The sequence below is a fragment of the Aquarana catesbeiana genome, linkage group LG01, assembly GCF_042186555.1.
Source record: "Aquarana catesbeiana isolate 2022-GZ linkage group LG01, ASM4218655v1, whole genome shotgun sequence".
Classification (NCBI taxonomy): domain Eukaryota; kingdom Metazoa; phylum Chordata; class Amphibia; order Anura; family Ranidae; genus Aquarana; species Aquarana catesbeiana.
In genome coordinates, this window is record NC_133324.1 from 846,363,390 (window position 1) to 846,375,889 (window position 12,500).

General features: G+C 41.9%; 1 protein-coding gene across 8 annotated transcripts in view; it reads right to left on the bottom strand.

The window, feature by feature from the left end:
- PCDH7 (protocadherin 7) overlaps positions 1–12,500 on the bottom strand; it is a 1,158,392-nt gene that overhangs the window by 964,058 nt on the left and 181,834 nt on the right. The window contains exon 3 of one of the 8 annotated variants that reach the window (XR_012237044.1): positions 3,623–3,639. The exons of the other annotated variants lie outside the window; for them this stretch is intronic. The gene's annotated coding sequence lies outside the window, so the exon portion shown is untranslated. Of the gene's footprint in view, positions 1–3,622; positions 3,640–12,500 lie in introns of those variants that run through there. 8 annotated transcript variants of the gene reach the window in all.

A 12,500-nucleotide genomic window follows, 5' to 3' on the forward strand; every position in this document is an offset into this window, starting at 1 on the left:
TGGGTGGCCACGTCGCTGGATTGTGGGACAGGTGAGTGTCTTTTTATTAAAAGTCAGAAGATGCACTTTTTTGTAGCTGCTGACTTCTAATAAACAAAAAATTGACTGGAACTCCCCTTTGAATTAAAAATAACCTCACTCCCTAAAAAGTGCAGTAATCCGGTGCACTACAGGGTACAGACATTCACACACACTGCTGCTGGGAGGTCAAAAGGGATAGAATCCACAGATGACAAACAGCCCTGTGAAGTTCCCTGTACTGTCTCTGTGCTGACTAGTGGCGGCTGGTGCTCAAAATTTTTTTGGGGGGCGCAAACAAACTGAAAAATACTGCACCTCCCCCATCAAACGCAGCCATCTGTGCCCGTCAAACGCAGCCACTTGTGCCCGTCAAACGCAGCCACCTGTGCCCATCAAATGCAGCCACCTGTGCCCAAACACAGCCACCTGTGCCCAAACTCAGCCACTTGTGCCCAAACACAGCCACCTGTGCCCAAACTCAGCCACCTGTGCCCAAACTCAGCCACTTGTGCCCAAACGCAGCCACTTGTGCCCGCCAAACTCAGCCACCTGTGCCCATCAAATGCAGCCACCTGTGCCCAAACTCAGCCACTGTGCCCAAATGCAGCCACCTGTGCCCAAACGCAGCCACCTGTGCCCAAACACAGCCACCTGTGCCCAAACGCAGCCACCTGTGCCCAAACGCAGCCACTTGTGCCCTCTAAACTCAGCCACCTGTGCCCAAATGCAGCCACCTGTGGCCATTAAATGCAGCCATCACTGACCCCCCCACAATTACTTTCTTTTAATAAATATATTACAATTGATGCTGTGCCCCCGCTGTATTTGCTTTTAAAAAACGATGTCACTTCATACCAAATTTCGCCGGTATATGATCATGTGACTCCCGGCCATCCCGCCCCTCTCCGCTCTCCTCTTCCCTCTCCGCTCACGTGTCTCCTGAGTCCTGACGTCAGCGGGGAATTCTCAGTCCCGCCCGCTGACTATAGTTATCGTATCAGAAGAGAGGCGGGCGGGACTGAGAAATCCCCGCTGACGTCAGGACTCAGGAGACGGAAGCGGAGAGCGAAGAGGAGAGCGGAGAGGGGTGGGGCGGGCCGGGAGTCACATGATCGTATACCGGCGAAGTTCGGTATGAAGTGACATTGTTTTTTAAAAAGCACATACAGTGGGGGGCACAGCATCAATTGTAATATAGTTATTAAAAGAAAGTAATTGTGGGGGGGTCAGTGATGGCTGCATTTAATGGCCACGGGTGGCTGCATTTGGGCACAGGTGGCTGAGTTTGGCGGGCACAAACTCAGCATATCATATCAGCATATCATAAATCATGGTGAGTGATTGTAATAAGAAGTGCTCATATAAGTTTTGCTCTACGTTAACAAAAACCCAGGTGTACAAATGCTGATATGTAGATTTTCTGACAATGTTTATTCTGAATTAAATGTTTCCTTAACCTCTTTGACATCAAAAATTCAATGTTTTTTTACAAAACAATGACTTTCAGTTATTTTAGTAAGAAGACCCCTATTGCTACACTCTCCTGACAGTTTCTTTCCTTCAACCACCATTTCTAATTAAACCCACTTCCTTCAACATGGAAAACAATTAAAGAGTATTAAACATTCTACCTAAAGCATCTGTTGAAATTTTGTTTCAGTAGTCATCAATTCTGAGGAATCTTTTTAGAAATGCTTGTGAAGCCGCCATACAATTTGCTGCAGACTCTGCTATTCACATAGTGACATTCTCTTTATGACCCTGGCACAGTCTTTCATTACTGTTAGATAATATCTTTGCTAGGTAATGCCTGACAATAGGATGACTAATGAAGAAAGAATGAGAAGCCAAGGTTGGAGCAGAGAGTGATAAATGACAATCAACGCTGGAATAATACGAAAAATAAAAACAGCTATTTAATGTGTCTAGCCGAGTACTTTTATCATTCACATAAGCAGTGTTTCTCTGACTGGCTTAATTCACATTTGTGGTGAGTACAAAGAGTTCGGAAAAGTCATTATTTCCCATGTGATATGTCTTCAGAAAACAAGGCTATGGGGAAGGCTGCTACAGATGTTTTGACCAAGGCTAGCACCGGAAAATTTTGGAAACAAGTACAGACATATCCACAGATCAATGAATAGTTCTCATGTAACCAGAAAGAAAGCATGTCTTGAATGCATATACTCTAAGAGCAAGATTAAGTTGTAGGAAAAAACAAAGAATATGGTTGGCAAGGTAACATTTTCCTCTTATTTTCTTTTCATTGGCTAAACACAAACAGCCGACTTCTGTAAAAGGCCAATAGAGACAATTGAGGTAAATCATATGAAGATTTTGGACTTTAACCAATGTTGTAAATAAGATGTACATGTAAGAATGGCCATACATACACTGTATTGTCAAAAAGTATTAGGACGCCTGCCTTTACACGCTAATGAACTTCAATGGCATCTCAGTCTTAGTCCGTAGGGTTTAATATTGAGTTGGCCCACCCTTTGCCGCTATAAGAGCTTCAACTCTTCTAGGAAGGCTGTCCACAAGGTTTAGGAGTGTGTCTATGGGAATGTTTTACCATTCTTCCAGAAGCGCATTTGTGAGGTCAGGCACTGATGTTGGGCAAGAAGGCCTGGCTCGCAGTCTCTGCTCCAATTCATCCCAAAGGTGTTCTATTTTGGGTTGAGGTCTTTATGGATCTTGCTTTGTGCACTGGTGCACACAGTCATGTTGGAACAGGAAGGACCCATCCCCAAACTGTTCCCTCAAAGTTTGGAGCATGAAATTGTCCAAAATGTCTTGGTATGCTGGCGCCTTAAGAGTTCCCTTCTCTGGAACTAAGGGGCCAAGCCCAACCCCTGAAAAACAACCCCACGCCATAATCCCCCCTCCACCAAATGATTTGGACCAGTGCACAAAGCAAGGTCCATAAAGACATGGGTGAGCGAGTTTTGGGTGGAGGAAATTGACTGGCCTGCACAGAGTCTGGACCTCAACTCGATAGAACACCATTGAGATGAATTAGAGAGGAGACTGCGAGCCAGGCCTGCTCGTTTCTGGAAGAATGGTCAAACATTCCCATAGACACACTCCTAAACCTTGTGGACAGCCTTCCAAGAAGAGTTGAAGCTGTTATAGCTGCAAAGGGTTGGCCAACTCAATATTGAACCCTGCGGACTAAGACTGGGATGCCATTAAAGTTCATGTGCGTTTAAAGGCAGGTATCTTAATACTTTTGACAATATAGTGTATATACAGTAGATCACGCTTGCCATTACAATGCATGTACAAGCGGTCTGATCTACATGTGTATGGCCATCCATGATGGTTATATCTGAGTAATCAGTAGGCAGAAGCAGAAGAAGAGGAGTAATTTTAGCTAAACCGATTAGCAATTTTGCCAACGCAATGTGTGCAAATCAGAAACTCCCAACATGGCACATTTAGCATGTGTAGAAAAAATGGTCTAGTCTAGTTAATTTTAAAGATGCTTTTAAAAATACATTTGATGATATTTTAATGAGTACATACCTACATATCTCCCCACTTTTTGAGATGGGAACGAGGGACAACTATTAGCAAAAGTATGTAGGCATAGGACACACTACCTGCCATGCCCCCCTAAAGGAGAGTTATACAAAAAAAAAAATATTGGTTAAACCCACAACTTTTTTTTTTTTTACCACTACTATTCCTTTATACTTTTTATTGAAATGTACAAATGCAGCAATTTAGAAATTGGATAAAAGGTTTAGCACTGGGAAACACTTTTTGAAAGATAAAAAGTGACTTTTTTTAAATCAGGGACAGTCCCTGTAAATTATGGACAGTTGGGAACTATGCATAACTGCAGTAAATGGTGAATTTTCATACTTACCTGGAGTTTAGCTTTAAAGCTGAACTCCGGGAATTTTTCCATACTTACATTGGGCCAGCTTTGCTTGATGTAAGTATGCAGTTCTGATATTCAGATGGCAGTGAGAGTATTGATCTTCCAGGTTCTATTTGAGGAGTTTCTCCTCTGCACACTGGCCAGTGACCACTGGGGGGCATTCTTTCGCCATTCTGCTGTTCATAGAATAACTTGTATTTTTTTCACTGGAAACAAAGCATTCTGTGATTGGATGAGGTGGAGATCGTGGTGTCAATACCCCTCCTCTCTGACTCAGAAGTCTTGTATTAATCGAAAAAAATACAGATGCTCTATGAATGGTGGAGGTGCCAAGTGAGTGCCCCCCTTTGATCACTGTGCTCACATGGGACCCAGAAGATCACAGCTTTCACTGTATGTAGTGTGGGCTAATATAGCAATCCCCAATGGCTTTCAGATATCAGATATGCATACTTACATGGAGTAAGCTGGCCCAATGTATTTATGAAAAATGCATTTCCTGAAGTTCAGCTTTAATAGATACAAATATATGTGGTCAGAAGAATGACACTGTTAATGTGACTTGGGAATCCCGTACCTTAAAGCTGGCCTTAAATAAAATACACATCACCAATGTATTTTTAAAAGATTGGAACTGACAATTGAAGACTACATGTCCTGGAAAAGACAAGACCACCAGCAACAATAAAGATGTGTAAATCATAGGGGCTCAATACACATAAGGCCAGGGTGAAAGTACAAGCGCTCTGTACCTGTGCTGCTTCCTTTATCTCTTGTTTGTTAGCCCAACATTTTATATTCCTGATATGTGTCTGCAGTACCATGTAGTTTTGTTAAAAGTAATCTTTTCACTTTGTATTGCTTTCTTTGTGTGAAAGTATCTGGTGATCTGCCAGTCCCCCTGCTTTCCTATTTCAAACTGACCACGCTAGGCGTGAGTGCACATCCTTCCCAGTGTGGTCAGTTTTTTTGGCTGTGCTGGGAGAACAGCTTGCCTTACATCCAATGATCAGACCTGTGCAGACTCACCTCCCCTGTATAGACATCCACTGATAAGATCAGTGTACTGCTGTTTCTCCAACCACACCTCTCCAAGCCCCTTATGCTTTATATATATATATATATATATATATATATATATATATATACATACATATATATATAAATGTATATGTATTTATTTATTTATTTATACACAAATATTTTGCTTTGCAATTTTATTTAAAAACTGAACGGGTTTTACAAGGTAAGAGTTTGTATATACTTTAAAGTAGCAAGTATTCCTGTTTTAATGGTATATATATCTAACTAAAGGGAAAAATAACCTAACCCTCTCACGCTTGTCTTCTTACAAATTTGCATTTGTACAAATGAAAAAATAACATCTTAAAAGCTTGCTCATCAGCAGGAAGCTACAAATGACAAGCCACCATCGTGTTTTCTTTGTCCTTTGTTTTGGATGTGCATTGTTATTTTTTAATTGACGAATAACGGCTTGTTAAGCTCCTATGTGTTTAAAACATAAGCAGCTGTACGCAGGTAGTGAATCATAGCGCTGATCATTTGCATATACCGGGTAAGACTTTAATTATGTTGCCAGATGAATTCCTTAGTGCAAATCCACCCGAAACCTACAAATACAATCCAGATGTTTGTATTAATAATTAACGCAGTTTATGCATGCAAAAGCATACGTGCAAGGTGTATATGGATTGTATAAGATGACGTAAGAACATTATGGTAATTTTATGTATTTTTCGTTGCCTTGAGCTTAGAACCCGAAGGCTCAAATGTTTATTTTCTCAAAAAGAACTGTACATTTTAACCAGTTTCAACACCCGATGACTGAGGGTTCCGGACACCATCTATGATAGGGGTCTTCAAACTTTGGCCCTCCAGTTGTTCAGGAACTACAATTCCCATCATGCCTAGTCATGTCTGGGCATATCAGAGTTTTACGATGCCTCAAGGGACATGTAGTTCCGCAACAGCTGGAGGGCCGTAGCCTGAAGATCCCTGATCTATGACATCCAATTGCAATTTAGTCCAACTGTGAACCCCCCATCCTTATCCACAAGCCTTGAATTTATTTACTTATTTGCAATGCTGCGAGTTGATTTGTAACCTTAAAGGGGCCCAGTGACCAGACCATTCATTTAAACAAAAACCTTCCCATAAGATTATAGGTACATTTTATGTACTGTATGCATATTATTTATCTTTAACCACTTCCTGGTTCAGTTATCCTGACTGGGAGTCATATGACGTCCTGCAGGATAACAGCCGTCGCGCACCCATGGGGGCTCGTGTGGCCGCAATCGGTGGTGCGGTGTGTCAGTTCAGTCTGACACACCGCTACACCGATCTTAGTAAAGAGCCTCCGCCGGAGGCTCTTTACCACGTGATCAACCACTCTTTACCACGTGATCAGCCGCGGTAATCATGGCTGATCACGATGTAAACAGGAAGAGCCATTGATCGGCTTTTCCTCACTCACGTCTGACATACTCGAGTAGAGGAGGGCTGATCGGCGGCTCTCCTGACAGGGGGGGTCTGTGCTGATTGTTTATAAGCACAGCCCCCCTCGGATGCCCACACTGGACCACCAGGGAAGCCGCCAGGACCACCAGGGAAGCACCTAACATGTGGATGGCCAGGTATATCCCCCATGGCCATCCACATGTGCAAATTAATGCCCAACATATGCCAATCAGTGCCCACAAATGGTCACTGACTGGCACCTCTATGGCACAAATAAAATCAGTGATTCCCAGCAATGCCACCCATCAGTGTCACCAGTGCCACCCATCAGTGTCTATCAGTGCCACCTATCTGTGCCCATCTGTGCCCATCAGTGCCCATCTATCAGGGCCCATCAGTGCCCATCCGTGCCACCTATCAGTGCCACCCATAAGTACACATCAGTGCCACCCATAAGTACCCATCAGTGCCACCCATAAGTACCCATCAGTGCCACCTATGAGTGCCCATCAGTGCCGCCTATGAGTGCCCATCAGTGCCGCCTATGAGTGCCCATCAGTGCCCCCTATGAGTGCCCATCAGTGCCGCATTCTACCAGTGCCACCTATCAGTGCCCATCAGTGCCACCTATCAGTGCCCATCATCAGTGCCCATCATCAGTGCCACCTCATCAGTGCAACTTCATTGGTGCCACCTCATCAGTGCCCATCAGTGCCGCCTTATCAGTGCCTGTCAGTGCAGCCATATCAGTGTCCCCGTCACTGAAGAATAAAACATACATATTTACAAAAAATTTTAACAGAAACAAAGAAAAACTTTTTTTTTCAAAATTTTCGGTCTTTTTTTATTTGTTGCACAAATAAATAAAAATTGCAGAGGTGATCAAATACCACCAAAAGAAAGCTCTATTTGTCGGAACAAAATGATAAAAAATTTGTTTGGGTACAGTATTGTATGACCGCGAAATTGTCATCCAAATTGCGACAGCGCTGAAAGCTGAAAAATGGCTTGGGCAGGAAGGTATATAAGTGACTGGTATTGAAGTGGTTAAAAGTCTCTTTTGTGTGGACATACAAAAGCTCTGAGACTGCTACTGGGCACGCCATCTTGAATGTGATGTCAGCAGGCTCAGAGCTGTCACTCAACTGATACTCTGTAGCAGTGGTCTCCAGACCAAAGCTTGTGGGCCATATGTGGCCCTTTGCTTGACTTTATTTGGCCCTTGGGGCACCATTCCTTCTGACACCAATGATGAGGCACCATTCCTTCCATTGACACCAACAATTGGGGACCATTCCTCACATCAATATAAGACACTATTCCTTCCACTGACACCAATAATAGGGCACTATTCCTCTCACGAGTGACGAAACATTCCTCCTCCTGACCTATAATTTTCCTACCCCCCACAACACGGGAAAATTTTACACATCAATTGGGCTTAGCCCTCCTAAAAGTCTGAAGGACAGTAATTTGGCCCTTTGCTTAAAAACTTTGGAGACATCTGCTCTATAGTCTTTCCCTTAATTCCTCCGCAGCTGCTATATAATAGGTTATGAAGAAAGGTTGGAGGCAAAGATGCTGGGTCAGCAAAGACAATAAATAAACACTCCAGGAGTGGATAGGCTATGACGTGGTTGGAGAGAGGGGACTGTGCAAAGGAACTGGCTAGTCAACGTTTCTATCACAATCAGAGGCACACTGTAAGTAGGCAACTAAGGCTTTCCCACCCCACAGCTGCAGGTATACACAGGGTGCGTACATGCAACTGCAAGGCAGGAAATGAACTTGTCCCCAACTGCAACTGAGTAAAAATTATACATAGACAGCAAAACACTGCAAGTAAGCATTTAAAATCCACAGAACAAGTAGAGAAAACCTTAGCCACTGCACACCATACAAGTACAACGTGTAATAGGTGATAGCAGCTTCAGCCTAACTCCATCCAGGCCACTAACCCCCCCCCCCACCTCAAGGGAACCCTTGGACAAAGTTGATCAATGAAATGCATTAGGGCCAGTACAAGGTACCGGAAGTGACAAGGCAGAAGTCACTGCATGAGGGCCAGGTAGGGTGCCTACTGCTCAGTCACAAGCTGGAGGGTGCTGATGCTCACAATGGGAATTTTTTTCTCTGTTATCCCTGTATTTATTTATGTCTGTAAGTAGGATTTTAATACAAGTAGAAATAAACCTGTACATTTTTTATTGTTATTGCACTATTTGGAACATTTTTCTCTTTTCTGTATGTGACTTATATGGAAGACTACTGTCACTGGTAAGAAGCTGGATCCTGGCGGCTGGTGAATAGCTGGACTTATTGCACAAGCTTGTCTGCTGATCATTAATTGGAGAGGCATAGTCTTCTGGTGAGTGAGACCAAGTGCTGGGTGTGGTGTGCACCGCACAGAGGGCGATACACTATTTTTTCTCCTGGAGCACTTTGGAACAAGAATTTGTGGATACTGGCATTAACTTTCATGGGTGTGATTTATTATACTGCATAGGATGCCTATGATGGACACTTTATATATATATAATATCACAGCACTGTGTCATATTCTATTTTATTGTTTGGTGAACATGACATTTGAAGTTTATCTTTGTCACCAGGGCGGCAGTAAGGATTATCTCAAAATTGTTTGCACATTGCATTTTGGTATGTGGATTTTTTTTTTGTTTGATTAGCACTTTTTTTTTGAATTGTGGATTAATATACAGGTCTTTTTTTTATCTTTATTTTTTTTTTAATGGGTTGTTGATCACTGTTATCATAAGTGCAGTGATACAGATTATTTATTAAAAGAAACATGTTTAATAGGTCTAGGGATTAAGGGTCAAGTAGCAGGTCTAGACAAAAGTTTTAGAGGCCTTTGTATGAAATTAGGTTACATAACGATGGCGTTGTTGATTGGATTGGCAAATGATTTTTCAGAACTTCATACGAATTTTCGAGCAAAAATCCAAACCTTTATAGCAAGCTTTAGTAATCCTGATTTGTTTAAAATGTTGTGTCCCCTATAATCCCTTTAGAAACTGCATGGAGCTAACATGAGTGACAAGTGAGAAACCTTTTCTTTGACATCCACTAATTTGGTCTCTTTCCCAGTTTGTCTCCCCTCACGAAATAAGCTGTTTGAATTTCTGCAATAATAATATTAAATATTTAATCCATGGTGTGTCACATAGCAAACTTACAGTGAGCACAGCTCCTATACCGCCTGTGAGAGACAAATCATTTTCCAAGCTGATGACTACAGAGGGGATTCTACAGCCAAGAAGCAAACACGGCCATTGATCCCTACAAATCATCCAACAAGACAAGGAAAACATTCTTGATTAATCTCCAGCCATGCTCTTTAATGAATTATGTGGAATAAATTAAAAACTTACACACTATTATATTATTTATCTGTGTAATCGAGAAGGGGAACAATGACAGTATTATGAGTACTTGGAGATGACCATTTAAGCCGAGCGTGGAGCGCAGCTGAAAGACCAATAATTATAAATGTCAGATGAATGGGCGCTGACGAAGCTAGATGAATGTTTTGTGTAAAATGCAATAGAATGCAGAAGGGTTGGGATAAACATAGGGCCATTGATGAATTACACGCTGAAATTAGCTTCCACTGTATAGATTTACGCTTCTTATGTGCCTTAACAAAGATTTCTCCGCTTCCTTGGAAAAGAATTGACATTTATAGAAGCTAGGCTGTTCTACCAGCATTCAGAATAGTGTGCCGTAAGTGGGATTCTACCGCTTGAGAAGGTTATTAAAGCCCAACAATTTTATTTATTATTTTTTGATAGAACAATAAAGAAGCAGTTAAGTTCACAGCTAGTGCTGGACTTTCTGCCTATTATTGTAAAACACAGCATGTTCTACATAAGAAAAAATGCCTTCATATTAGAGAGTACAGAATGTTTTACATAAAAAACTTCAGTCCCAGACCATTTGGCTGGCTAAAGACCAGAGCGTTTTTGGCAATTCAGAGTCGCTTTAACTGACAATTGCAGGGTTGCACAACGTTGCTCCCAAACAAAATTGACATCCTTTTTTCCCACAAATACAGCTTTCTTTTGGTGGTATTTGATCACCTCTGCAGTTTTTATTTTTTGCGCTATAAACAAAAGAAGAGCGACAATTTTGAAAAAATGCAATTTTTTTTACTTTTTGCTATAATAAATATCCCCCAAAAATATATAAAAAAACACTTGTTTCCTCAGTTTAGGCCAATACGCATTCTTCTACATATTTTTGGTAAAAAAAATTGCAATAAGCGTTTATTGATTGGTTTGCGCAAAAGTTATAGCGTCTACAAAATAGGGGAAAGTCTCTTATGACACAATAATTTTTTTTTTTACTAGTAATGGCGGTGATCTGCGATTTTTATCGTGACTGCCTGCAACATTATGGCAGACAGATCGGACACTTTTGGCACTATTTTTGGACCATTCACATTTATACAGCGATCAGTGCGATTAAAAATGCACTGATTACTGTGTAAATGTGACTGGCAGTGAAGGGGTTAATCAGTAGGGGGCGCTGCAGGGGTTAACTGTGTCCTAGGGAGTGATTCTAACTGTAGGGGGATTGGCTACGTGTGACACGACACTGATCAACGCTCTCAATTACAGGGAGCGGTGATCAGTGTCCTGTCACTAGGAAGAATGGGGAAATGTTTGTTTACATCAGCATTTCCCCATTCTTTCTCTCCGTCAGACGATCACGGGTATCCCCAAGGACATCCAGTCCGCAGGACCCGCGATCACACTCACGGAGCTCACGGCGGGTGCGCGCGCACGCCCACAATGCTGCGTCTTAAAGGGCAACGTACAAGTACGTTATTATGCCTGTACGTGCCTTCTGCTGACGTATATCAGTGTGATCCGGTCGGCAAGGGGTTAAAGCGACGCAGTGGCGAATCGCAAAAAGTGCTCTGGTCAGGAAGGGGGTAAAATCTTCCAGGGCTGAAGCGGTTGAAGTCATTTTATTATAATAAAGGTAATAGCGAGGAAAACCTATTGCTATTTTCTGTATTTTACAACTTGGTAGATATGTAAACCCTTTTCATAAAATGGTAAAGGAAAAAAAAAGGAGTCTCAGAGGAATTCTATAATCAAAGTACAGCATAGTAATCAGGTAGTAGATTTCAGCACAAATCAAGAAACTTTTCATTTTCAGGCGTGTCTTTCTTTTTTGTTTATCAGAATATACATTTTATTAAGGTGTAATCGAGGTTACACAGTTACGTAGATAAGGTTGGATAAAGACACAGACCCATGCAGTCCAAACTATGGCTGGCCATACATGAGTCATGTCTTTTTACATTCAGCCAGTGGGTTGAACAAAAGAAAATGACTTGATTTCCCCATCCACACCCTCCCACTAAATTATTGCATCCTGACAGTTGGGAAATTTCCCCACATTCAGAATACAATGATCAGCACCACCGGCTGTAGACAGAGAGAAAAGTTTCTACCAGGCTGGTTGTATAAAAGTCAGTCAATAGATCAACTTGAGTGCAACCAGCTAGCCCATACATGGATAAAAATTCTGAACCAGCTGAATTTTGATCCATGTATGGCTGGCTTATATGTGTGTGTCAGTTTGTTATCTAAAACTGGCCATGGATAATGGGTGGGCTAAATTTAAAAAAAAGCAGATTTCTCTATTCACACAAACGAGGTGGCTGGAGGTATCTCTACCACTGACCGCTTTCACAGTGGGACCCACCACTGTCAGAATACATTGATCAGCAACTGTATCCCCTTGGCTGCAGCCACTGATCAAGAAAAGTTTTCTGATTTGTCAGTTCGACAAATTCCTGTCAAGCAGGGAAGGTCTCATACTGACAGTAATTCTGACAGTCCCTGAACTGGATGAATTGTGATCAGTCTATGACCAGCTTAAAAGTATACATACCTATGTATGCTGTGCTCTTCAAGGAAGACAGCTAGTTTTTAGAATTTGTCAATATTCCCAGCTGATACCATTACTGGGGGAAGGGACTTTCACAGTTTTGCTGCTCTGACTATAATGAACCCTTCTGCAATTTTATTTTAAACCTTTTTTTCTCAACTCTTAAATTGGCAATGTGTTCCCA